The 27,307-nt window shown below is 39.5% G+C and overlaps 1 pseudogene; it reads left to right on the top strand.

Annotated features, from left to right (window-relative positions):
- The first annotated feature begins 15,578 nt into the window (after positions 1 to 15,578).
- Positions 15,579 to 27,057, top strand: LOC121972623 (annotated as a pseudogene).
- The last annotated feature ends 250 nt before the right edge of the window (positions 27,058 to 27,307 follow it).

Raw genomic sequence — 27,307 nt, 5'->3', positions numbered from 1 at the left:
TTTGTACAAAATTTTTGTACAGTGGAACCTCTAGGTTTTCCCAGTAGCAACCAACAATAGGAACTTCAACACATATCTAGATCTTTGACTTTCTCCAAGAATTTGCCAAACTCTTCATCCTTCTTGAGCATAACAAGTCTTTGAGGAAAAGGAACTACTTGTCTTTATGAGCAAAGTGGAAGAGTTTTTTCAACCTTAGCGGTACTCTCCTCATCTTCTCAAACTTGAATAGGTTCTTGTGTTGAAGGAGAGAACTCTTCTTCAAATTTCATCCCTTTTTGAGTAGTCACTTAGGAATCTCCCAAGGTCCGTCCACTCCTAAGTTCAATTCGATTACAGTGCTCCATAGGATTAACATAAGGTTTTCCAGGAAATTGACCTGGTGCTCTAGAAGATGAAGAAGCTAACTGGGCAATTTGACTATCCTGAATCTTTTGATGTTTTTCAGAATTATCCATTCTCTGAGTAAGCTTCAAAATATCTTGCTTCATTTCATTTTGATTTGAGATAATTTCTTCAAATATCTTTTCAATTTTAGACATTGGAAAGCCTTGAAAAGATTGTTGTTGTTGAAAATTATGCTGCCCAGACTAAAAATTAGTTCTTGCCCCCATAGATGGTCCTTGCTCTTAATTATTTCTATAAGAAAAATTAGGATGACTTTTCCACCCGGGGTTGTATGTATTTGAGTATGGGTTGTTCTGTCTCTGATTAAAACCCATGATTACATCACATTGCTCCAATTGATTGATTTGTGCAGAGATAGCTCCCAAAGGACATGAGTCACTGGAGTGATCAGTACTTCCACATACTTCACAAGTAGATACAATGGCATTGACCGTATTTGAATTAGTTCTCATGCTTTCTAATTTCTTTGTAAGAGCATCCAGTTTTGCAGCCATTAAAGTAACTGCATCAACATCAAACTTTCCTGAAGCTTTTGTTGGATTTACACAAGAATAGCCACCACTTCTCTCATTTTCCCATTGATGATGATTTTGTGCTACACTTTCAATTATTTCCTCAGCTTCATCTAGGCTTTTATTCATGAGTGCCCCTCCAGCAGCTGAATCTAGGGACACCTTAGTATGATAATTAATGTCATTATAGAATGCATGTAACACTAGCCACTTCTCCAAGCCATGATGTGGATATTATCTGAGCATATTATTATATCTATTGTAACAACCCAAATTGCCTCATTAAGAGTTCTAATTGTGGTTAAAAATATTTAGAAATGCTTTATAAATATTCTAGAGATTTTTAGGAATTTTTAGAGTATTTTTATGCAATTTTTGGAGTTCGTTTGGTATTTTTACCAAAAGGCAGAAGTTTTAAAAAATAAAGAGGTTCGGCCGAGGTTCGAACCCACGACCTCCGACCCAACCCGAGTCTTAAGCGAAGCGCGATAACCAAGTGACCAGCAAGTGTTTCGTAAAGAAAATCGAACTGAATTAGTATTAAGCAGTTTTTAGGAACGGAAATAAAACGAGGTATAAAAGGATAAGTTAAGAGAGTTCGGGATTATTTTCCCAAAACCTAATTTTTCCTTCTCCTCGCGTGCGGTTGCGACTCGGCTGTTTGGGCAAAAACAAGAAGACGAAGCTAGAGCTTCGTCTCCGGCGGCCGGCGAGCACCTTTCTCCGTGAGGTCTTCACACCTTCGTGATCCCCTCGTCGAGAAGAGCAAGTAGATACAAAGAGATTGTTGAGGAAGCACATCTCTGAAACCCTAGAAGCTCCCCTTCGGTTGTAAGTCCAAGAACTCCAAGAATAAGTAAGTGCTTCTCACCTGCAGTAGGAGTAGCTTTCGGATTCTTGTTTCTTCTTGTATTTTTCGAGTATGCAGTCAATTTCTTGCTCCCCAAATGAGTACGAACGTCCTTACCTTAAGCTTGCTGTGCGGGTTTCGTTGAGCATGTAATTAGCAAGAACAACCTGGTATCTGAGCATGTGATTTCAGACTTAGTTTCCTTGCTATACAAGGAATAAGAACGATTTTATTAGATTTTTTTGTTTAGAGACTTAGTTACTGCTGTGAGCTTATATTAGCCCTTACAGATTCTGTTGGTTATTCCAGTAAGCACGAAGTTCCATTTTTTTTCGTAGCTACAGTTTAGTGTTCTTTCTTTTGTGGCTGCCGTGAGCAGGATAGTCCTTGATCATGTTCCAGATTTTGATACATATGCACATATGTGTTCATTTGCTTCTAATAGCTCTTTAAATTGAAGCATACAGTTAGTTTTCTTGCTATTTTAACAAGCATGAGAAGCCATGTATTTTAGTGGAATGATTATGTGTTCTATTAAACCTTTGTAAGGGATTATGAGTAGCTATAAGTAAGAAAAGACCAAGGTCTTGATAGGATCCCTAAATTTCAAGAATTGGGGTCAGCAGCACGCCAAGTGCTCAAAGAAATGCCAAGGCATTTTATTATAAGAGTATTAAAAGATAACAAGTATTTTATTTTAAGAGGCTAGTACCCGACTTCTGAGGTTGTCGTTAAATAAATCCAGGTGACCAATTCCGAGGTCTTGGCCCTGGTAAGACCAAGGTTTTTACCCTCGTAGGACTGATGGCTCGCTACCTTAGTTTCTATTAGGGAGCGCGCATTGGTACTAAGCCAGGGCTCAAGAGAAAAGTTATTATTATTTTCAAGTATAAGATTATAAGATTTTGGAACAAATGAAACAAGCTTCACATAGGTTTAAAATTCAGCAAGTTTAGTTTTCTTATTTACTGACATGTTGTTTAGATTTGCTTACATGTTTAGTATTTCAGTATGCTTAGTTTCTTTAGTTTTTTTATATACTGACATGTTGTTTAGATTTGCTTACATGTTTAGTATTTCAATATGCTTAGTTTCTTTTGCTATTAGATAAGCATGTGTAGTATTTCTTTTTGAGCATTCAGTTTTAGATTTCTTCTAGTTACATGCATATTCGAGTTTTGTGAGTTAGATAGCGCTTACTAAGCAATTTTGCTTATAGATGCATTTTTCCTCTTACTGCAGATAAAGGAAAGGAAAAGCTATAGTAAAGGAGGGCGACAAGGAGGTGCAAATGGATGTGTGATGCCTAGATTATAGAAGCCTTGGGATTTAATTAAAGATTTTAATAAGATATTTTGTATTTAGACTATTGAAATTGTTTATTCATGTAGATCATTTTAATTCATAAAATGACTTTATGTATTTAGAATTTTCTTGTTAGAATTGCTATGCATATTAGTCTTACTATTTGAGTTGTACCATTGTTGCATGCATGTTTAGAATTAATACATATATTTCAGCATGTTTAGATTGATGCATAGTTTTAAGTTGTGTTCATATGCTGGAGTAGAATGCAGAGATAAGTTGTTTATGTTTTCCACTGCTATCAGTTGCATGTTTAGAGAGTTTATGTATTGATCTTTACATGTGAACAACTCTAATTAAGTAAAGTTAGTAGTCCAATAGCGCCCCATCCTCATAGACTAGTAGTGAGGAGGGTGGGGTGTTACAAGTTGGTATCAGAGCAGTTCCTATTCTCCAGCATCACATATCAGCACCAGCCTTGCCGTCTTCAAGTAAGAATGTATTTATACTTTCTTTTATGCTTTTCCTTTAGTGCTTGCAGTATAGAGAAATGTTTAGAAGTACCTGCTCATATGTGTTTAAAGTCAAGAATCATGGTTAAGTAAGATATATCCAGAAAGTATATTGATGATTTCAAGTTTTCCCTCTGCATGACGAGATGTCAAGAAGAAGGCGTCCTCGTACTACTCGTACTGAGAACCGAGCTCAGGAGAACGAGGAGCCCAGAACAACTGAGACCAATCTTTTTGAAGTTGTTGCTCAACTCCAGAGACAAGTAGCAGAGCAACAATAAGTGATTGTCAATCTGATGGCTAATCAGCAACCAGTTCCTACCACTTCCCCAACTGTAAACATGGACTCCAGTGGTGACTGAGGTCCCACTAACTGCCCCGGAAGTCGTCACAACAGTTAAAAGACAAGAAGCATATCTTATCTAGTGGCAGAAGCTGAAACCAGAAAGCTTCTCAAGCACGACTGAGCCCTAGGATGTCCAGGCTTGGTTCAAAACGCTAGAGAGCACAATGGAGCTTCTTGACTGGCCAGAAGTCGAGAAGGTCAAGTGTGCTTTTTTATGCCTGTCTGGAGATGCTCGCATGTGGTGGGAGATAATTAAGAGCAAGAGAGCAGCCAACCAGATGAGCTGGGCTGACTTTGAGGCAGAGTTCTACGAAGAATTCTTCCATCTTCGAGTCACAAATAAACACTATGAAGAATTTATCGAGTTCAGACAAGGTGACCTGCCAGTAGAAGAAGCAGTAAAGAGATTCAACGGACTAGCCTCGATCATAAATTCTTCTCCAAATACGACTCCTGCATACAGAAAATGCACAAAAGCAGATCTCCAAATAAGAGTAAATATGCTAAAAACAAAGCTGGAAGTATGAAAATGCATAGATAAAATATGCATAAAATATATGAATGTGCGTCAAAACATGCTAAACAAGTGTATACAATCTACGCACATCACTACCGAAAAAAGGAATAGAGACTCATCAAAAGTAACATGTCGTGAAATATAAATTCATCCTGTTGGTATATGTAAGCAACGATAACCATGGTGCAAATTACTATAACCAAGAAAAACACATTGTAGTGAACGAGTGTCAAGTTTTTGTTTAGAATAGGGGCATAACCATGGATAACATGCGCAACCAAAATTCAAAGGAAAGTGTAATCAGGGGTTTGATTATAAAGTTTTTCAAAATGACACTTATGATTGAGCAATGGAGTAGGAAGTCGATTTATGAGATATACTGCAGTGCTAACATCTTCATCCCAAAATTTTCACGGAATTGATGCATGATGAAGAAGAGCTAAGGCAATTTCAACTATATCTATGTTTTCTTTCAACAGAGTTATTTTGTTCTGGAGTGTGAGGATAAGAAACTCGATGAACAATTCCACAAGAGACAAGATGATGATGGAGAGCTTGATATTCGCCTCCCCAATCAGAATGAAAAAAGAGTATTTTACGATTAAAATATCGTTCAACTTGAATTTGAAAATTACAGAATATATCAAATAAATTAGATTTTCTTGTCATAGGATAGAGCCAAGTATATTTATTAAAATGATCAATGAAGGTAACATAATATTGGAAACCTTGATTAGACAAAATAGGTGCAGGACCCCAAACATTAGAATGGTTTATTTCAAGTGAAAAATTAGAAACATGATTAGATGAAGAGAAAGGTAGTTTATGACTTTTATATTCCATGCTAGCCCTACATGAATGAGATGGAGAGGAGGTAATGGAAGTAGGTAAACCATACCTATTGATAATTGACTGAACAATACGAAGAGAAGGATGACCAAGTCGAGCATGCCAAGCTAGTTTATTTCTATGTTCACCAATAAAAGCTTTGATTGAAGAACTCTGAAGATAGTAGAGGACATTTTTGATTCTCCCATAAAACATAATATCATTTGTTCCTCTATCCTTTATAAGATAATGATTATGATGAAACTTAAAAATGACATTGTTATCAAGATAAAACTGACGTGTAAAAAGTAAATTTTTAGTGATAGATGGAACATAAAAGACATTGCGCATATGAAAAGTTTAATTAGATAAATGAACATACGTATTTACAAGATTAGCAATTTGCAAACCTGAACCATCGCCTATTTGAACCGTATCTGAGCCAAAATATGACATTACATTTGTAAGGATATTATAATCTGATGTGACATGATGAGTTGCTCCAGTGTCAATATACCAATCAGTAGATGAAAACTCTGGGGTTTTACCACAAGTAGGCACAGATGAGAGGACTTTAGGATATACTTATGAAATAGATAGTTGTCTTGAGGTTGTAGGACCACCAATGAAATTTGAGTCAAATGGGCTAGGACATTGAATATCAAAATGTCCAATTCCAAGACAAATTTACATTTTACCCAAGACCAATCAAGTCTTTTAGGGCATATATTGTTGGTGCTGTTAGCACTAACGGTCTAACTCAGGTTTTGATGAATGACAAATCAGGTTAAGTTAAGTTTGTTGTTGTCAGACACTTTTATCAAGTGTGCAGGAAAAGTCCAGCTAGGTCGACGGGCTGACCGGATAGCTGGCGAGAAGTCCAAGCGGGTCGACGGGCTGACCGGACGCTTGGCGAGAAGTCCAGCTAGGTCGACGGGCTGACCGAATAGCTGGCGAGAAGTCCAAGCGGGTCGACGGGCTGACCGGACGCTTGGCGAGAAGTCCAGATGGGTCGACGGGCTGACCGGACGTCTGGCAGGTAAGTGAGGTAAGTCACTGGAGGGGAGTGACTGTGAGGACGCGTTCCCGGGAAGGGGACATTAGGCGTCGATCCGGCTTAGATCCATTTCGGATATCTAAGTCGAGATCGTGACTAGATTCTGGTCTCGGAAAGACGGAATCTAAGTCATACTCTTTCTTATCCATCTATTGAACTTTAACTGTGCTAACAATCTGTTTTACAGGATACATATTTGCCTCGGACTAACCGTGTTTTGCGGAGAAGAGGGGATCCGGGCGCCCGGAGGGGATCCGGGCGCCCGGAGGGGATCCGGGCGCCCGGAGGTCCGGGCGCCCGGAAGGCAAATTTCATCCAGCCGAGTCGTTGCCACGTGGAGCATCATGGTTCGTGCAGCTACGTCACGTTCCAGGCGCCCGGGACAGCATATAAAAGAAGCCCCAGGTAGGAGCTTCAAAGATATCAAGTCTTCACTGAGAACTTACTGCTTGCTCTGCTGCTCTACGCTCCTGCGACGCCACGAGGCTATTCCGACAAAGCGCTTTCTTAAAGTCTAACTCTTCTTCTCTTGTCGGTATTTTATTTCTGTCAATTCTTGTACTTATTTGTAATCTTCATTCGAATTGATAGTGATTGCCCAACGAAAGTACTCACGGAGTACGGGCCTTCGAGTAGGAGTCGTCACAGGCTCCGAACGAAGTAAAAAACACCTGTGTCTATTTTAGTTTTCCGCTGCGTTTATACTCATCTTTATCGAATCGATATTCACCCCCCCCCCTTATCGAATCCAACGGTCTTACAAGTGGTATCAGAGCAGGTACCGCTCTGATTTGGTGCAACCACCAATCAGACAGGGGGTGGAAAATTTTTTTAATTCCAAACTAATATTATTATCTTTTTGGAAGATTTTTTTCGTTGCACTTAAAATCTAAATTGGTACAACACCAACTTAGAGTTTCTATTTTTCCCCGCACTGCTAATCCAAGACGAAGTCTTGGGATTTTCTTTTTCCAGTTAATTTAGTGTGTGCAGGATAAGATGTCTCAACAAGAAGGCTTCAGCACAGTACGTCCTCCCCTATTCAACGGGGATGATTTTTCGTACTGGAAGAGGAGAATGGAGGTCTACATGAAGACAGACTACGACCAATGGATGAGCGTTACAAAGGCTTACAAAATTCCAGTAGACAACTCCGGGAAAATAGTAGACCCTGAAGAATGGACAAATGATTTAAAGAAAAAGGCATCAATTGAAAACAAAGCCATCAATACTCTACACTGCGGACTAACACGAGAAGAACTGAACCGGGTCGGACCGCATGAAAACGCTAAGGAGCTTTGGGATAAACTGATTGAGCTGCACGAAGGAACAAGCGACGCGAAGGTAACAAAAAGAGATTTGCTGTTAAACAAAATTTTTAATATAAAAATGCAGGAAGGAGAAACGGCAAGTCAGCTCCACGCGAGGGTCAAAGATATCCTCAACGGTCTCCACGCGATAGGCCACCAAATGGAGAACCGAGACTTAATAAGGTACGCGTTAAATGCTTTTCCGCGAAATAATTTGTGGGCATCAATTGTAGATGCCTACAAAATTTCAAAAAATTTATCTAAATTAAAATTGGATGAACTCTTCTGTGAATTAGAACTTCATGAGCAAACTAACGCCGGGGTCGAGAAAGGTGTAGCTTTATTTGCAGGTTCCTCTAAAGAAAAGAAGAACAAACCCGAATCTGAAGAAGATTCCGATCAAGACTCTGAAGACGAAGAACACCTGGTGAACCTGGTAAGGAAAATGTTCACCAGGAAAAAGAGAAGCTTCAGCAAACAGGATCTTCAGAAGATCAGTTCGCCAGCCGACTCAAGAAATGTCACATGTTTCGGATGTAACAAAAAGGGGCACTACAAGAATGAATGCCCAAGATTGAAACTTGACAAATCAAAGTCAACAAAGAAGAAAGCCCTCAAAGCAACATGGGACGATTCCTCCTCAGACGAATCGGAGGGAGAAAGGCAAAAGCACCAAAGTCACCTCGCGCTGATGGCTCGCGAAGCTGAAACGGAAGACGAATCAGAGGAATCGGAAGACGGGTCCGAACCCGAATCAAGCCACGAGTCCGCACTCGTTTCCGAAGGTTCCGAAGAGGTATACCTAAACTTAAATCGTAAATTCTTTAGAATTATCTCGTGTTTAAATAAAAAAGTAGTTAAGTTGGAAAATGAAAATAAATCGCTTCTTGAGGAAAATCAAAACCTCAAGGAACAATTAAAAAATTCGAATCCAACTCAAGATCGAACACTTGAGGAGAATTTATCATTAAAAAATGAAATTAATAAGTTAAAAGAATTGTTGGAAAAATTCACAACAAGATCTAAAAATTTAGATTTAATTCTAAATAACCAAAAGGCATGCTATAATAAAACCGGACTTGGATATAAGTCAAACTCAAACAAAACCTTTAAATCATTATTAACCCAACACAAAGCAACTAAACAAGCTTGGGTCCCGAAAGCGTGCTTAACCACGCAAGTAGGACTTAATCAATTCTATATACCTAAAGATAAAATACATTATATAAACTTGAATAAATCAGATCAAAAACTAAAATATAAATTTAACTTAAAATCAAAATTCAAAACTCAACAAAATTTAGATTATCACCAAGTTGATTATAACTATAAAAAGAATCGACACAAACCCAAAATCTAAATTAAGGGCCAATAATTCAGGGGGAGGCTCCAGAATAGCTGGCACCTCCAAAACTAACATACCCGACAGGGTAACCCAAAACAAACTAACCCGACAGGGTAATTAGGATTAGTAAAAAGAGACCAAGTTTAACTTGACTCATGGTACTGGTGAAGTTTTTGGATGATAGTACGTTAGGGAAGCTTGGGCATCACATGTCTAGAAAGATATGGCTTCGATCTGGTGCATTTGGCCAAGTGGAACTGACCGAAGCTACCCTTAAACGAATCCTAACCAGTTAGATCAAGATTTAGTACTAAGTTCCGTGGATAGGACTATTCGTAAAACTTCGAAAGGTTGGTTACTTCTAATGATGTCCATGAGACTCACCAAGCTTAGAAGTTTATCCGAAGAATGCCTATTTGTGGAAACCAAAGCTAAGTCTGAATCTAACACTAGTTAAACCAAAACTCTATAATCAAACCAATTTCATCTCACAAAACCATAGGTTTCCCTGATTGATAATATAGTTCGGGTGAGATGAATAAGGCTCTAAAAATTAGTTTCAAAAATTTTAAACTCAAAAATCATTTTCAAAATTTTAACTTAAAAATTTCAATTTTAAACTTAAAAATCATTTTCAAAATTTTAACTTAAAAATTTCAATTTTAAACTTAAAAATTATTTTCAAAATTTTAAACTCAAAAATCATTTTCAAAATTTTAACTTAAAAATTTCAATTTTAAACTTAAAAATCATTTTCAAAATTTTAACTTAAAAATTTCAATTTTAAACTTAAAAATTATTTTCAAAATTGTAAACTTAAAAATCATTTTCAAAATTTTAACTTAAAAATTTCAATTTTAAACTTAAAAATTAATTTCAAAATTTTAATTTTAAACTTAAAAATTAATTTCAAAACTTTAATTTTAAACTTAAAAAATTAATTTCAAAACTTTAATTTTAAACTTAAAAATTATTTTCAAAATTTTAAACTTAAAAATTAATTTCAAAATTTTAATTTTAAACTTAAAAATTTCTTTCAAAATTTTAATTGTAAACTTAAAAACTATTTTCAAAACTTTAATCTCAATAAAAAAAAAAAAAAAAAAAAAAAAAAAAGGAGGTCAAAAACCAGGGGCGGGCGCCCCTGGTATTCTCGTCGGGGGCGCCCGGAAGGGGTTCCAGGCGCCCCGCCCCAGCAACCCCGGGTGCCCGGAGTGCCCTATAAATAAGGGGCAGCAGGCGCCCCCAACCTCTGCCCCACTCATTCTCACTTTTGCCAAGGTTCACTTTGAACCTCAGTGCGAAAGTACTCTAAATTAAAATTTTCGTGCGGTGAAGACGCTGTTGCGATTCAACCGAGGCCGTCAAATCTATATTTTTTCGATGGCTCCTCGGTAAAATATTCTTCCCCTCTCTAAAATATTTCTTTTTGTTGTTGTCTTCTAAATTTTTTTTTATTATTTATATACAGTAAGAAACGAACAAATACTGGTGCTGGACCCTCCAATGCTAGTACAGACCCTAGGTTTCCCACAGACGAACTTAGGATTAAATTTGAGTCCACCATCTATAAGGCCATTAGGACTACCTGCATAGACAGAGCGTTCTTCCTAAGGTCATGTCCCTCTGCCTTAGAGGTTATAGGCCACTACAATTTAAGGAACCTTGTAGAATGTACCAGTCCAATAAACATAAGTCTATGTGCCGAATTTTGCAATAACTTAGTAAAAGTAGATGACTTCACCTATACCACTAGGGCAGCAGGCACTGATATCGTATTTTCCCCTACGACTATCCGAGAGATTTTAGAGTTGCGTCCTTCTACTTGCCCCTTTTTGTGCTATCCTCCGAGGATCTACCATTCGACGATCCCTACTCACATATTACTCTCGATACGATGTATTCGTATTTTTTTGGGGGAGAGAGAGATCCCACTGTGACACAGTTTAGGTCAGTAGAACTTAGAGTCCAGGACTACGCTCTTTATAGGGTTGTAGTTCTTTGCATTTTACCACTGACCACTCGGGACATCGCTGTGATGTGCCCATTCCATTCATTCCTACTTTATGCCCTGATTCATAGGTTGGAGATTGACATTAGCCTACATATCTTCTCCACCATCATTTACGCAGCCGGATACGTGACTGACAGTCGAGTCCATATGCCATTTGGTCACATTCTGACAGCCTATATGTCCTCACTGCACATTGATGTCACTAGAGGAGACGTTGCCCATATGACCGAGTTCGATGTTATATCCTCTCGGAACTTTTCCCTAGCCGGCATCCAGGTAGATAGAGATGACGGGACTATGACTTGGCGGAGGGGGGCACAGCACCAGCCCGATCCAGACGCACAGATGGACGAGTTCATGCTCGCACTATTTCCGGAGGAAGACGCACCGGCTCCACCACCACCCCCAGCTTGAGCACCACGACACACTCCCCGCACTCTAGCCGACCGTATGACCGGACTAGAGAGAGCCATGGCGAGTCTCCAGCAGGAGAACTCCGATTTTCATCGGGACATACGGCGAGAGGTTACCGAGTTACGAGCTGCCGGGGACACCCGCCACACTGGGCTGATGGCACTTCTTCGATCCTTGGGATCTGGACCACCCCCTTCATCATCTCAGTAGCTTTAGTGATGACCTACTTCTGTAGCTATACTATTTGTAAAATATTTTGGATTTATCTAGTGACATTTCAAACTTACATTGAATATGTTCTATCTCAATAGCCTAGGAAATTTCAAAAATCCTTTCAAAAATGATTTTATCAACTTATAGGCTAAACTTGTTTGTTTTCAAAATTTCCATTCTTAGACTTTCAAAAACAGTTTTTGCCTTAGACTAAGTTTACCTCCTTAGAAAGCATGTACCCATAGGACTAGTTTTTGAGCATCTCACCAACACCCTAGGGTTACCTTGCTTGTGTTTGACAAACATAGAAAGGGGTGAGATGCATAGGCCAACTGTCTAGACCTAAGATGCTTATTTCAGTGCATCAGCATAAGTCTGGACGTTAAATACAAATCAGATATTAATCAGATTAAAGTTCATCAGTCAAGTCAAACACTGACTGATTATAATTAACTTAATCTGACTAACCTAGTGAACGCTACTATCTTCTGATAGTTAGTTAGTACCTAATTGGTTAGACAGCTGGTTAGAGATAGGTATCAAATTCAGGGGGAGAAATATAACTATTTAGTTTGCCAAATTGAATTTTAAACTTAACTTTGAAAATCAAAGTTTAAAAACAACTTGTTTAAAAACTGACTTCTTCAAGTATTTTAAACCGCTTTTGAATCTAATACCTTTTTGAAAATTTGATTTTGGAGAACAAATTTTATAAACACATTCTAAAAATATGTTCTTACTTTTACCAAACTCCTTTGAAAACTAAAAGTAAAGATTTAAACTTAATTTCACTTTGAAAATTGTCCTGAGTCTAGTTCTTAAAAATTTGATTTTACTCAATTTTGACAATTTGATTTGAAGGAAAAATCTTACAAAATTTAGTTTACAAACTAAGCTTCTCAAAATTATTTTTCTTGATTTTGAAAAAAAAAAAAAAGATTTTTTCAAACTTAGTTTTGGAATTTTGGTGTTGAAAACTTATGTTTATATAGCATTTCAAACTTATGTTGAAACTTGTTTTGAAAATTTTTTTTTTGAAATTTAATCCTTATACACTTATGTTTGAAAATTAACCTATCTACACTTAGCATTTTTTCTAAAAACTAAAAGCTAATGCTTTAAACAAGTTTTCAAACTTTAGACTCCCCCAAGTCAATTTGATCTTTTCTTGGATTTAAAAACTCAGTTATTTTTCAAAGTCTTATTATTTTCAGTAATTCTCACTATGTTTGTTTACCCTCGTTTTTTGATGTATGCCAAAGGGGGAGGGTTAGGTTGGTTAAGTTAGAGCAACTTAATGCAAACTTGAAAAACTAACTTAAACCTTAAAAATCATGCTTGATTCTTGCATATTTTTTATCACTAACTTAACCAGGTTGTCATTCCATCAAAAAGGGGGAGATTGTTGGTGCGGTTAGCACTAACGGTCTAACTCAGGTTTTGATGAATGACAAATCAGGTTAAGTTAGGTTTGTTGTTGTCTGACACTTTTATCAAGTGTGCAGGAAAAGTCCAGCTAGGTCGACGGGCTGACCGGATAGCTGGCGAGAAGTCCAAGCGGGTCGACGGGCTGACCGGACGCTTGGCGAGAAGTCCAGCTAGGTCGACGGGCTGACCGGATAGCTGGCGAGAAGTCCAGCTAGGTCGACGGGCTGACCGGATAGCTGGCGAGAAGTCCAAGCGGGTCGACGGGCTGACCGGACGTCTGGCAGGTAAGTGAGGTAAGTCACTGGAGGGGAGTGACTGTGAGGACGCGTTCCCGGGAAGGGGACATTAGGCGTCGATCCGGCTTAGATCCATTTCGGATATCTAAGTCGAGATCGTGACTAGATTCCGGTCTCGGAAAGACGGAATCTAAGTCATACTCTTTCTTATCCATCTATTGAACTTTAACTGTGCTAACAATCTGTTTTACAGGATACATATTTGCCTCGGACTAACCCTGTTTTGCAGGAAAAAGGAGCTTTCTGAAACAAGGTGGTCCGGGCGCCCGGAGGGGATCCGGGCGCCCGGAGGGGATCCGGGCGCCCGGAGGTCCGGGCGCCCGGAAGGGATCCGGGCGCCCGGAAGGCAAATTTCATCCAGCCGAGTCGTCGCCACGTGGAGCATCATGGTTCGTGCAGCTACGTCACGTTCCAGGCGCCCGGAAGGGATCCAGGCGCCCGGGACAGCATATAAAAGAAGCCCCAGGTAGGAGCTTCAAAAACATCAAGTCTGCACTGAAAACTTACTGCTTGCTCTGCTGCTCTACGCTCCTGCGACGCCACGAGGCTATTCCGACAAAGCGCTTTCTTAAAGTCTAACTCTTCTTCTCTTGTCGGTATTTTATTTCTGTCAATTCTTGTACTTATTTGTAATCTTCATTCGAATTGATAGTGATTGCCCAACGAAAGTACTCACGGAGTACGGGCCTTCGAGTAGGAGTCGTCACAGGCTCCGAACGAAGTAAAAAACACCTGTGTCTATTTTAGTTTTCCGCTGCGTTTATACTCATCTTTATCGAATCGATATTCACCCCCCCCCTCTATCGAATCCAACGGTCTTACATATATTTCTAGTATGACCAATGATGTGACAAATCTGACATCGGTCTGAACTTTGCTTTTGACCTCTTTGATGTCATTGAGTATTTGACATCTAAAGTAAAAATAACTTATCCGGCGGCAGCTGTTGGACGACGTCACAAGAAAGAGCTTCTCCCTTGTGGTTGACGGTCGTGGAGAAAAATCATAAAGAAAGAATCGTTAATGAAACCCTTTTTTTGCGGAAGAGAAACATAGAGATTAAGGAAGAGGAAAGAGAAACAAAGGGGTTGGCGATGGAAGAAAACAGAGAAGAACAAGAAATTAAAATACGTAGGAAAGAAGAAGAGGCTTGAGGGAAAACAAATTAAAAAGGGTTCACCGTTTATTGGATCTCCACCTCAAGAAGTTGCAGGAAGATAAAAAGAGATTGCTCTGATACCATGCAAAAAGAAGAATAGGGAGAGAGCAAGAAATAATATGAGAGCAATAAAATCTATTGTTGATTGATATTTACCCTAAGGACAATACAATATATAATGTTCAAAAAGTACTTGGTCAATTGACCAATTAATAAATAACAGAATTATTCTAAGAATAATTCTGAGAATTATTCTAAGAATAATTCTGAGAATTATTCTAATAATTATAACAGAATTATTAGAATAATCAAATATTAATTTAATTTGATTAGGTGATTTGACCCGGTTAATTCTGTTAATTCGCTTTTATCTCTTTTAATAAGAGCTATTCTATTGGTACCGAGAATCGACCCTTACTCAATTCTACAAACCTACCATGTGGTGACCGGCTTGGCTATGCCCTGGGGTGGTATCAGAGCTCATCTATTGGAGTAAAAAGTGATAACACTCACCCCATGTCACTAGTATTGTCAGGCCCTAGTTAGATACATGCAAGTAAATCATAAGGAAATTTTTCCCTAGCATAGTAGCAATCAAAACTCGTCTAGATCCCATGGATGGTTGTCATGGTTATGATCGTGGTTATGATAGACAAGTTCCTACTAACGAAGTCTCGCACTGTGATCGTAATACCTAGGACAAGATACTTGAAGATCTACATAGATAAGTTACAAAGTTATCCCAACATCTAGCAGCACAAGATCTTATAGATATCAGATTTTCAATTGAACTTCTTGAGTTTTCTAGTGCGTTGCGGACCAAGGAATTTTCTGACTGGTTTGATGTGGTGAAAGAAATTTTTTTATAATAAGGAAGACGTGGATGACAAGATCAAAATAGTTGATGATCTAGTTTATGACGATGATGAGGTGGATGAAGTTATCGATGAAGTTGGTGATGGCATATTATAGGTTTTGAATACTGAGAACTCCTCTGATAGAGACATGTTGTCAGAAAATAACTTCCATGTTTGAGTTATGTTCAAAATGATGACAAAGAAGAGATGCACTCTGGGCTTGAGTCCAAGGATGGGAGCATGCTCAAGATACTCATTAGTTTTGTCAACAGACTCCCCATCGAGGATGAGAGAGATTTGTCTACACCTTGGACCTTGGAGGTACTAACTTCCATGTACTACATGTACAGTTAGGGAGGAATGAGGAATGGCGTGTTGTGAAGAAATGTGTGAGGAGGTGTGAATCCCTCAAAAAAATAAAATGTGGAACCACCACATTAATGATCCCCTATGCGATAGCCCCCACGCCGATGGAAGGAGATTCATTAGGAGCACAAGTGTTAAGTGCATGCCGGGATGAACACATATGATGTATTCCCTAGGACTTGAACCTTGCCCACTATAGGTAAACTACCATGCATTTGTCATTTGTGCCAAGCCTTGGGGCTAGGTGTCAATCCATAAAAAAAATGATTAATCAGGTTAGGTAACGTCAAACCTGAGGAGACCGACTCCGTCCCATGGAAGTTTTCCATCGGCCGTTAAGATAAATTGGGAAGCGCTCGCGATAGGTTATTTTTTTACACATGCTTGAATTCTAGGATTATACTCATGTTATTAACTTTACCCAATTTTTAATTTTAAAGTTTTTTTCTTAAACAAAACAATTATTTTGATACTTGTATCTTCATTTTTTTTTTAAACAATTACTTAAAATTTTTTCAATTGTTTTAAGGCATTATGTTGGGGGGGGGGGGGGAGTTATATATATGTCAAAAGAGGAGAACAAGATTAAAAGTTAAATTTTTTATTTTTCTAAACCTAGGTACTTTCTCAAATTAAGCTTTTTTCAAATATATTTTTTGAACTCTTCCTCTTCGGGATTCCGAAAAGGTACTTTTGGAACACCAACGAGCATTAATTTAAAGACAAAATTGAGTACTATACTTCACGTTAATATGGAAACGTAATAATGACTTTATTATCTTTATCTCTTTTTCTCTTTATTTTTATTGTATTTTATACATAGATTGAAAGGTTTATAAGTATTTTCTCAGAGTAAGCATTTTTCAAAAGCTAACTACTATTTCAAGTTAAACTTTTTAAAAAGGGGGCTAAGGTTTTAAAAACTAAGGAGAAAAAGGAAATTAAAGTTTTTTTTTCAATATCTAAGTTCTTTTTCAAAAGCAATTTTTTTTTCTTTCAAAAACTAAGGGAGTGTTTGGTTTACATGTTTTTCATTTTTATTTTCTAGAAAATGCGTGTTTTTTGGAAAATAGTGTTTGATTTGCATTTTTCACATCTATTTTCTAAAAAGATAGATAACATTTTCTAGAAAAGTAGAGAATGTTTAAAAGTCATTTTCCATTTTCCAGAAAATGTACATTTTCCAAAAAATGAAAATGAAAACATGGATAACCAAATGCCCTCTAAGTATTTTCAAAGCTAAATATTTTTTGAATTTTTTTTAAAAGTTAGATATTTTTCAAAGTTAAGTGCTACTTTATAGGGGGAACTTAAAGTTAAAATATTTGTTTGGAAAAACCTTGAAAAGCGTTCTGTTTCTATACTTAGAAATTTTAACTATGAAAAAAGACAATTGAAAATTCTTACTTGTATAGGTCTTAGTTATTCTTAACTAGTTATATTTTACTTAACTTTGAATTATATTATCATAATAAAAAAGAGGGAGATTATTGGTGCATGAAGCATCAGATGATTGAATCCAAGTTTTGATAATGACAAAGAGTTCAAAGTTAAAAATTATTATAGTTCTAATAATTTTGATTGAGCGTGTAGGAAGTCGTAAGTGAGCTTAGGCAAGACAAAAGTCCTAGTGAATACTAGACAGGTGGAAAGCCCTAGTTGCGGCTTGGAAAGGAAGTCCTGTTTTGAGAGGCTGGGCAAAAGTCTTAGCAGGTCAAGGACATTGGACGGAAAATCCTATTGGTCGAAGATAGTAGGTGAAAGTCCTGGAGGCTGTGAACACCGGACGGAAGACTGGACGGTTCCGGGATCAGACGTCCAACAGAAAGTTCTAAAGTCTCGGATACTGAGCAAAAGTCCAAACGGTTTGGATGGCCGGTTTGACATCAGGTAAACTCTCCTGAGAGAAGTAGGTGAGGGCACATTCTCTGTTGAGGGAAAAGTAGACATCAGTTCGACCCATGGTTTCATGAAAAATCTAAAATTTAGAACTAAACAGTCCCGAGATTGTCAAATTAATTAATTAATATTATTTTATATTGTGTTAACTTTATTTTGTAAGATCTCTTTGGTATTTGGACTAACATGCCTTATAGAAGCTAAAATATACAAGTTAGCCTCAGGTGAATTGTGCTCAAGCCACCTCAAAGCTGCTCAAAGGCACCTCGGAGCTACACGAAAGCACCCCTGGATAGGGCGGAGACGCCCTTAGATAGATAAACTTTGAGGATAAAGTTTATGCTACGGGGAGGCATCTTGGAGCACATGGAAGGTGCCTCGAACTACATTGGAGGTGTCTCAGAGCATCTGGAAGGCACTCTTGGGTGGATAAAAAGCATCATCTATGGAGCTTATCGAGTTTGAAGCTGAGGGGATAAATCTTGCAGTTAGAGATGCCTCAGACAAGGTTGGAGGTGCCAGAATTCAAAACAGTACTCACAGAACATCAATACGAGTTGCTACAATTCTTCTACTACTTTGACTATGCTCTACTACTGCGCTATTGCTCTACGACATTTGACTGTTGCCGGTAGACCAACACCAACACACGAGCATCCCACATCGACATACTTTGTGATTGGTAACAATTTACTTAAAGATATTTAATTTATTGCTAAGGCAGAGTAGTTTGTTACACTATCCTTGTTTTGTGTTCCTATACTCGATTCATTCTTCCGTCGGTTTCAGAAGAGGTCTTTACTGGATTTTTCAATGTTTTGGTCTGAAGGGCCATGAGTCCTGGAGTAGGAGTTGTTGAAGGCTTCGAACCAACTAATCGACCTTCTCTTTGTGTGTTTGTTTTTTCGTTTTCTATCTTTCCGTTGCGTACTTTGCACTCATACTTAGTTTTAAAAAGTAAAAAAGCAACGAATATTATTCACCCTCCCATTTAGCGCTTTGATCTACAACTACCAGATCACACACACTTTTCTCTCTCTCTCTCTCTCTCTCTCTCATATATATATATATATATATATATATAGTCGATGGACTTAATCAAACTCATTGGTGCAAACAACATTTACTTACTACATGATGAGATAGAAAGAGGCGATGTGGCAAAATGTATTCAATGCTACATGTACGACAAAGGTGTCTTATAGTAAGTGGCGAGGGAGCTAAGAGAATTGAATGGATCTCTTAGTTGGGATTCTCCATTAAAAGAGTACTTCAAGAGTGTAACAGTCAACGCCAATTGGACGACACAATTCTTTTATCAGGATGGGGATGGATGTAGCAAGGCGGATGGAGGAACTAAGCCCCAAATTATTTCGGTGTTATTTGAACCTATCAAAATCTAGAACGAACTCTTGTTGTAGACGGGAGGATGGATCCTGTCTTAATAAAATTTGTATTCACTTATCTATATATAAAGTTTTATATATCCAATTCGATAAATGGGAAATTTTCTATTATCTACTCCTTATTGGAATACATATATATAAAACAATGAATACGGGTTGCTATGAGGGGCGTGTGAGGTGAGCGTAATCATTTTTTTGCTATAATGAATTTATATTGTAAACAATTTATAATGTAATTTCATACATTAATGGTATGGATGCATTTTAGGAAAAAAAGACAATGATCACCTCTTTACCGTAGCGCACGACGTTCGTTGCGAATGCTCTTAATCGTGGCGCGTGACATGCTTTGCAAATGCTCTTATCTGTAGCAAACTGTGCACCCTGTGAATGCTTTTAATCATAGTGCACGATGTGCGTTGTTGATGTCTTATGACTTTCAATAGCTTGCAGTTGGGTAGCGTGCGACACACGTTGCAAATCATATAATTATGCACTGCGGAAAGTTATATTTGTTGACGTGCTTTGCAAATGCTCTTATCTGTAGCACACTGTGGCTGTGAATGCTTTTAATCGTAGTGCAAAGCATGCGTTGTTGATGTCTTATGACTTTCAATAGCTTGCAGTTGTGTAGCGTGTGACGCATGTTGCAAATAACATAATTATACACTGCGAAAAGTTATATTTATTGTAGTGTGTGTTTATTTATAATCATGTCAGTACATAATGAAATATTTAAATAACAAAACACAAGTAGGGCACAAACTAAGCACAAGCACAAGCATGAATATATACACAAACACAATCACAACACAAACACAAACACAAACACAAGCATGAACATAAACACAAGTACAAACACAAACATGGACATAAATGCAAGCACAAGTACATACACAAACACAAGCATGGACATAAACGTGAGCACAAGTACAAACACAAGCATGAACACAAACACAAGCACAAGTACAAACACAAACACAAGCACAAGCACAAGCACAAGCACAAGCACAAGCACAAGCGATTCATGTTATAGATTTGAACATTAACCTCGAGTATTAACAGCGCATTTGATGTAGAGGATCTGAAGATTTTGTCTTTTTTTTGGATTTTGAGTTAGGTATGTTAAGATTTTTTTTATTTTTATTAGAATTTTTTTCTTTTATGTTAAGATGTTTCCTTTCTTGTACATCTTAAGGTTTTAGGTATGATGCGGTGATAAGGAGGGGCCCCACCTCGCGCAGGATAGCTGCCATGGTGGAGGTCAAAGTTAAGGTGGTCAATGCTCAGATATAATCGGCCGATCGGGCGAGCATGCCCCTTCTGGGAGAAGAAGGTTCCGGTCCGATCCCGCTTTCGACATGGGGAGGTGTGAATGACCGACACTCAATGGAGTATTGGACGCCGGACGAAGTAAGAGAAAATGTGCAGAAGCTGGGCGAAGTGACTACCCCGCTCGGTCTGGCAGCAGGACTCGACATTGGTAGAGTGGAACTTCGGATGAGCGGACGTGACACAAGCATAACGAAATTTTGGCCGATCGGACGAGACACTGGAGCAGCGAAGTTACGGTCAAGCGGACACATGCACAGGAGTAGCGAAGTTCTAGCCGACTGGATGAGACACCGGAGCAGCGAAATTCTGGCCAAGCGAACACACGCACAGGAGTAGCGAAGTTCTTGCCGACCGGATGAGACACCGGAGCAGCAAAATTTCAGCCAAGCGACCAACCTACTCGGCCTAGAAGTAGACTCCCTCTGATATCCATCGACATCCTTTTGGGAGTTGGTGCCGCCAACACCGAGCATGGATAACTAGAAGATCGTACGGCGGAAGCTTCCACCATCACTTCAGAGATATGCTCGACCCGTTAAGGTACTGTGTCAGAGACACTTTATTGACAAGTCTTTTCAGGAAAAACTTTGGGAGGCGTACTCACCTTGGGGAGCGTGCACGCGCGCTACAGGAGCTCTATATAAAGAGGGTCCAAGCATCAGTAGAGGTATGCAATACGTGATAGACACTATTCTTGCTACTCTTCATTCTTGTTGCTCCACCTTCTACTTCATCGTTGGTGACTGGCTTAAGCGTCGGAGGGCCAACGCCGGGGACCCCTTCCCTGGCTCGGCGCTGACATAATCTGTGTTGCAGGTCGGAGCGGAATCTACAGGCGGTCAGCGGGAGTGCCACATCCCCATCTTTCCATCTCATCGACTTTCAGACAGGATTAAGGTATATTTAAATACTTGTTTAATTAATGTCAAAAGAAGTTTTTGTATTAATAATATTTTTCAACAATATCATCTATTTCCATATTTTTGGTATTCTTTTGATTCTACAAATTTTAGAAGATTGTTTCTGATATTTAACAGTTAAATCAATGGAATCAATATAATCCGCAGGATAATCACTATTTTGTCTGGTGTCAATTGATATTAGAACTGATCTATTTTTCAAAAGGTGAAATCTGTCACCCTGGCGACCCTCATATATATAATTACCCGATATGATTGGGAGGGAGTAAATAAGGAAAACATAGCAAACCACCTCATTGGAGGGTATTTCTGTCGGCTTTGCTGAGGATAGACTCTTGCTAAATTCTACAAATCTACCATGTGGTGACCGACTTGACTACACCCTAGGGTGGTATCAGAGCTCATCTATTGGAGTAAAAAGTGATAACACTCACCCTAAGCGGTCTAGTATTGTTGGCCCCAGTTAGATACATGCAGGTAAGTCACAGGAAAATTTTGCCTTAGCACAGCGCCAATCAGAACTCATCTAGATCGATCCCATGGATAGTCATCATGGTCATGATAGATATGTTCCTACTAAGGAAGCTTCACACCATAATTGTAACACCCAACAAAAGATACTTAAAGACCTACAGAGATAAGTTGTAAAGTTATCCTAGCATCTAGCGGTGCAAGATCTTATAGATATCAGATTTTCAATTGAACTTCTCGAGTTTTCTTGTACATTACAGATAGAGGAATTTTCAAACTGGTTTGATGTGGTGGAAGATGTAATATCAAAAAGAATTTAGATACCTCCACAATGGTATGATATTGTCCACTTTGGGCCTAAGTCCTCATGATTTTGCTCTTGAGCTCTACTCAAAAGGCCTCATACCAATGAAGATATCTTTTTCTTATAAACCCATGATCTTTCCCATGTATTTTCAATGTGAGACTGTTTTTGTAACCTTGCAACCTTAACAGAAGAAATTTTTTATAATTAGGAAGACGTGGATGACAGTATGAAAATAGTCAATGATCTAGTTTATAATGATGATAAGGTGAAGTTATCGATGAAGTTGGTGATGACATGCTACAGATTTCGAATACTAAGAATTCCCTGATAGAGAAACTGTTGATGGAAAAGTGCTTCCATATTTGAGTTATGTTCAAAATGATGACAAAAAAGAGATGCACTCTGGGCTCGGGTTTGAGGATGGGAGCATGCTTAAGATGCCCATTAGCTTTGTCAACAGACTCCCCATTGGGGATGAGAGAGGATTGTTCTACACCTTGGAGGTACTAACTTTAGCATACTACATAGATGAGGAAGGGCGTGTTCTGAAGCAAACGTGTGAGGTGTCAATCCCTAAAAAAAACAAAGTGGAACCATTACATTAACGACTCCCCATGTGACAATCCCACGTTGATAGAAGGAGGTTCATCAGGAGAACAAATGTTAAGTGCATGGTAGGATGAACACAGGAGATGCATTCCTTGGGACTCGAATCTTGCCTACTACAAGCAAACTACCATGCATTTACCATTTGTGCCAAACTCTGAGAGCTAGGTATTAATCCCTAAAAAAAATGATTAACCAATCAGGTAACATTGAACTTGGGACTACCGGCTCGACCCCATGAAAGTTTTCATCAGTCGCTAGGGTAAATTGGAAAGCGCTCGCGGTAAGTGGCCCATAAACCCAAAATCCCTTAGTTGCGCGTCCCATTTGAAGGAAAAATTCCTACAAATGCGCCATAGTTGGGAATCGAATCATGGGTGCTTAGGTGATAACTGGGTGCCCTTCCATTGCACCATAGCCCCGGGGGTGAGGTGTCAATCCCTCAAGTAAAAAAAGGTACATTTGCTACCTTAACGACCTCCTAGTATCGGCGTGTCAATCCCTTAAAAAAAAGATAGATATGCTATCTTAATGACCCCCTAGTGTCGTCGAGGTGTCAATCTCTCAAGTTGGCAAAAGGCGACTGTGCTCACCCCCAGTGCCCGTGCCAACCCATCCTAGGGACAACACGAAGGAGGTAAATCATGAGTGGCTACTAGCCCTTGGAATACTGACTGGCACATGAGGGAGGTATTTACCTTGGCATAGCCGAGATTCGAACCCTAGACCTCAAGTTGGCAGCACTTCATGCACTAGCCACTAGATCGTTCCGAGGGGACATGAGGTGCCAATCTCTCTCTCTCAAAAAAAAAAAAAAAGTAAATTCGTTACCTTAACAGCCGCCTAGTACCAGCCCCATAGATATAGAGGGAGATAAATATAGGTATATACGAATTAGATATATGGTGGGATAAATCTCAATTCGTCAGTTCCTGAAAATTGACCCCTGACCATTACGCCAAAGATGTCATGGTTCAGATGAACTACTGTTTGATTTCATTGCTTCAGCTTTAGCAAATTTTATTGCTTCTGGAGATGAGGATTTTCACCTTCTCAATGGCAAGCAGAGAGAACTTGGTTTTACCTTCTTGTTTCTAGTTAAGCAAACCTCAATTGCTTCCAACACTCTTATTAAGTGGACAAAGGGTTTCAATGTAAATGGAATACTTGGTGAAGAAGTGGTGGATGAACTGACTCGGTCCCTTTTCACCTTCCCAATTGCAAGTAGAGAGAACTTGGTTTTACCTTCTCATTTCCCGTTAAGCAAACATCAATTGCTTTCGACACTCTTATTAAGTGGACAAAGAGTTTCAATGTAAATGGAACCGTTGTTGAAGATTTGGTGGGTGAATTGACTTGGGCCCTGCAAAGACAGGGTATTGATATGCAAGTTATAGCTTTGGTTAATGATACATTTGGAACCCTTGTTGGCGGCATTTGTTGGTTGGATATATATGTGAATGGAGAAGAGGTGGAAGAGCATAGAAGTTTCATTGTGAATGAGACTTTAGTTTCACATTAGGTATTTTAAGGCATATTAGTTGGTTTATATTGATTCATATGCATTGATGATATAAACAAATTAATAGAAAGAGACTCTCTCTAATGTGTGGGTGCTCAGGGGGAGGGTGCAAATCTAAGATCCGGATTGCACTGAACCAAGTTGGCTCGCACGGACAAAATTTGCCCAAGTGGAATAACGGATGGCTCACATGGATTCTTTTTATTTGCTGCTCAAGAAGGTAATCGATGATTGCTGACTATCATTAATCCCTGAGTATTTAATGACCATTACTCAGCATTCAACACAAGTGAGGGATGGTGCTGTTATATAAGGAGCATGGTCTTGAGCAGAGAGACACATAAGAAGAAAGTAGAAGGGCTCCATCTCTGTTCCCCTCCTCCTTTGTCGTACATCTCTTGTTCGGCAGAGTATTCGTGGTAGCAGTTGGGTACCTCTCAGTTCACCATGACCACTAGTGCTTTGTGGGAATGACGGTTAACCGTTGTATCCTGAGAAACAAACGACCCGAGAAAATATCGAAGCACAGCCGGAGGTGGGGCGAATTTATTTTAAGGAAATTGCGACCATTGCAGGCCTTGGTCCACTCGCTCGCTCGGTCGCTTCGCCCGCTCGGCCTCTTCAACTGATTGGGTTGCTTTGCCTTTAGGCCGCCTTGCCTTCTACTGTTAGGTTGTTCTGCCCGATCATCCCCTTCTGCAACTCTATCGCTCGGTCGATTTGTCGCTCAACCGTTCTGCCCTCTCGGAAGCTCTAACCTATTGGCGACTCTACCTAGTCGGCTTCTCAGCTGCTCGTCCTGATCAGTTGCTCTGTCGCTCGAGCTACTTTGCATTTAGGCAACCCTGCCTTTCCCCCCTCGACCGCACTACCCGGTCGGTCACTCAGACCAATTTGCCGCTAGGTCGATCTGTCCACTCGGTCACTCTGCCACTTGGACGCTCTTCCTGCTCGGCCGATCTGACCGCTCGGACGCTTTGCTCGCTCAGCCACTCTGCAGTCAACACTTGGTAGAAACCATCCCTTGTTGGTAGCCTGAGATTATTTGTTCAGATTATCTCGGCAGATAAATTGAATTTAATTTGATGTATTTAAATTCTATTAATTTCTTAAAATCTTCCTCGAACATCATCTATTATACTTGGCACTGGTACAAATGCAGCATATTTGGAGTGTGCTGATGCAATTAAGAAGCGGAGAGGTCCACTTCCTAACTCTGGAGAAATGGTTATTAACATGGAATGGGGAAACTTTCGCTCCTCATATTTGCTAACAATAGATTATGATCACGCGGTCGATGCTGAAAGTTTGAACCTTGGTGAACAAATCTATGAGAAGTTAATTTCTGAAATGTATCTAAGTGAAATAGTTCAAAGAGTTCTATTGAGATTGACTGTAGAAGCTGCCTTATTCGGAGACAGTGTTCCTCCACAACTTGAAGTTCCCTTTGTGCTACAGAACTAGTCATGTCAACTTAGTCATGTCAACCGTGCATCATGATACTTAAGCTGATCAAGTTGTTGGGACCAAAATGCATGATTTATTGGGGATCTCCAACTCTTCAACTTTAATAAATATGTATATGGTCTGAAACAGACATACAATAACTTATGACACATGACTACCATCTATCATGTCTGAGCAAATGCCAAATCGGAACAGAATATCCATAGGACCGTCTAATGATATAGTGCAGCACACAAAGATTGACATTTGTACATAGAAAGCACTAGGTTAGTATATGCAAACACCAACTAACATGCATCACTGTCACTAATGAATATATGTCCCATCGTCACCACAATTGTGTGCTCCTTGGCTCTCCGCCTTCGCAAGCTAATACCGACCAACCTCCACGCCGGAGAGACACTCGAACCTGGCAGTCCCTCAGCAGCCCAGCAGCGATGGTGTGGTTAGCATTCCTCCACCCTGAACAGCTCCAAACTATGTCCACCATGAAACCAGAAGGCTCCGACCTCCACTCCAGAGCCTCGACTGCCGGCCAGCAGTGCACTCCCCAGCCCACGAGAACACCGCAGCCACTTCTAGCTTTCTCCCTTCCATCTCTTCCTTCGTCCAATGGAACAATCGGAGATCTTGGTTGGGGGTGACTCCATGAGCATCTCACCTTTCTGTTCCACTCCAGAATTGATGTAGGCGAACTTGTGCATCCTCCAAAACCAGCAGCTATCTCCTCATGACAGTATCCGTCTGCAGCATCCACTAAGCACCGTAGAGATGCCTCTGCACCAGCGGAAAGCCACCCTTCCCATTGTGATCAGAGAACGCAACGAAGCATCAGCAAAAGCCAAAGCTCCGGCCATCCCGCCGGCTCCTCCGCGAGGGCACAGTCTCACCAGCCAGGGCAAGGGGATGACGCTATGTTGAACCGAGAGAGGTTAGCCTCCAATGGTGGGCGAGTAAGAAGTCCTCCATGAGTCCCAAACTGCGGCAACACCCATTGTGTCCTTGCTCCAGTTTCCGGCAGCCTCCTTCCCACCTCTAATTCCTCCTTAAAAGCAAGGAAAGTGGTCATCCAAGTGTGCAATATTGTGGCTAAGCGTGGGGCTTGTCTCACTGCTGCAAGAATCATTGACATTATGAAGAAGCTCGGATACGACAACTCCAACATGAAGAGGACAATGATTGCCATGGACAGCGGGGTATATGAACACTGCACTATCTTTAGAGAAAGTTTGGAGAAGAGGCCTCAGCTTCTGTGCTGGTTGCCATGGCCAATGATGGATCAGACATTGGGGCTTCTCTTCATGCAGCATCTCATTCTCAGTATTATGAAGACGAGGAAGAAACTAAACATGTGATTTTTCAACCTACCGATACAAAAGTCTGTTAGTAGATTTTGCCTATTTAATATCAAAGATCTTCTTCCTCTTCCTGAGTTACTACATGACACTACTTTAAATTTGAGGATTGAATTCTCTTCAATCCATGGCGACTGATGGAGGATATGAATATTTTGTCTTTTATTAAAGTTATTTTTATATTTTTAGTTCGTTTAAGATTTTCAAAATTTAAAATCCGTAAAGATTTTTTTCTTTCTGTTAGGTTTTTTTTGTCCTGATATGCCTTAGGGTTTTAGGTGT

Source organism: Zingiber officinale, chromosome 4A (assembly GCF_018446385.1).
Source record: "Zingiber officinale cultivar Zhangliang chromosome 4A, Zo_v1.1, whole genome shotgun sequence".
In the NCBI taxonomy this organism is placed as follows: Eukaryota; Viridiplantae; Streptophyta; class Magnoliopsida; order Zingiberales; family Zingiberaceae; genus Zingiber; species Zingiber officinale.
The sequence above is the reverse complement of the archived record's forward strand: the minus strand, read 5'-3'. Positions and strand labels throughout refer to the sequence as shown.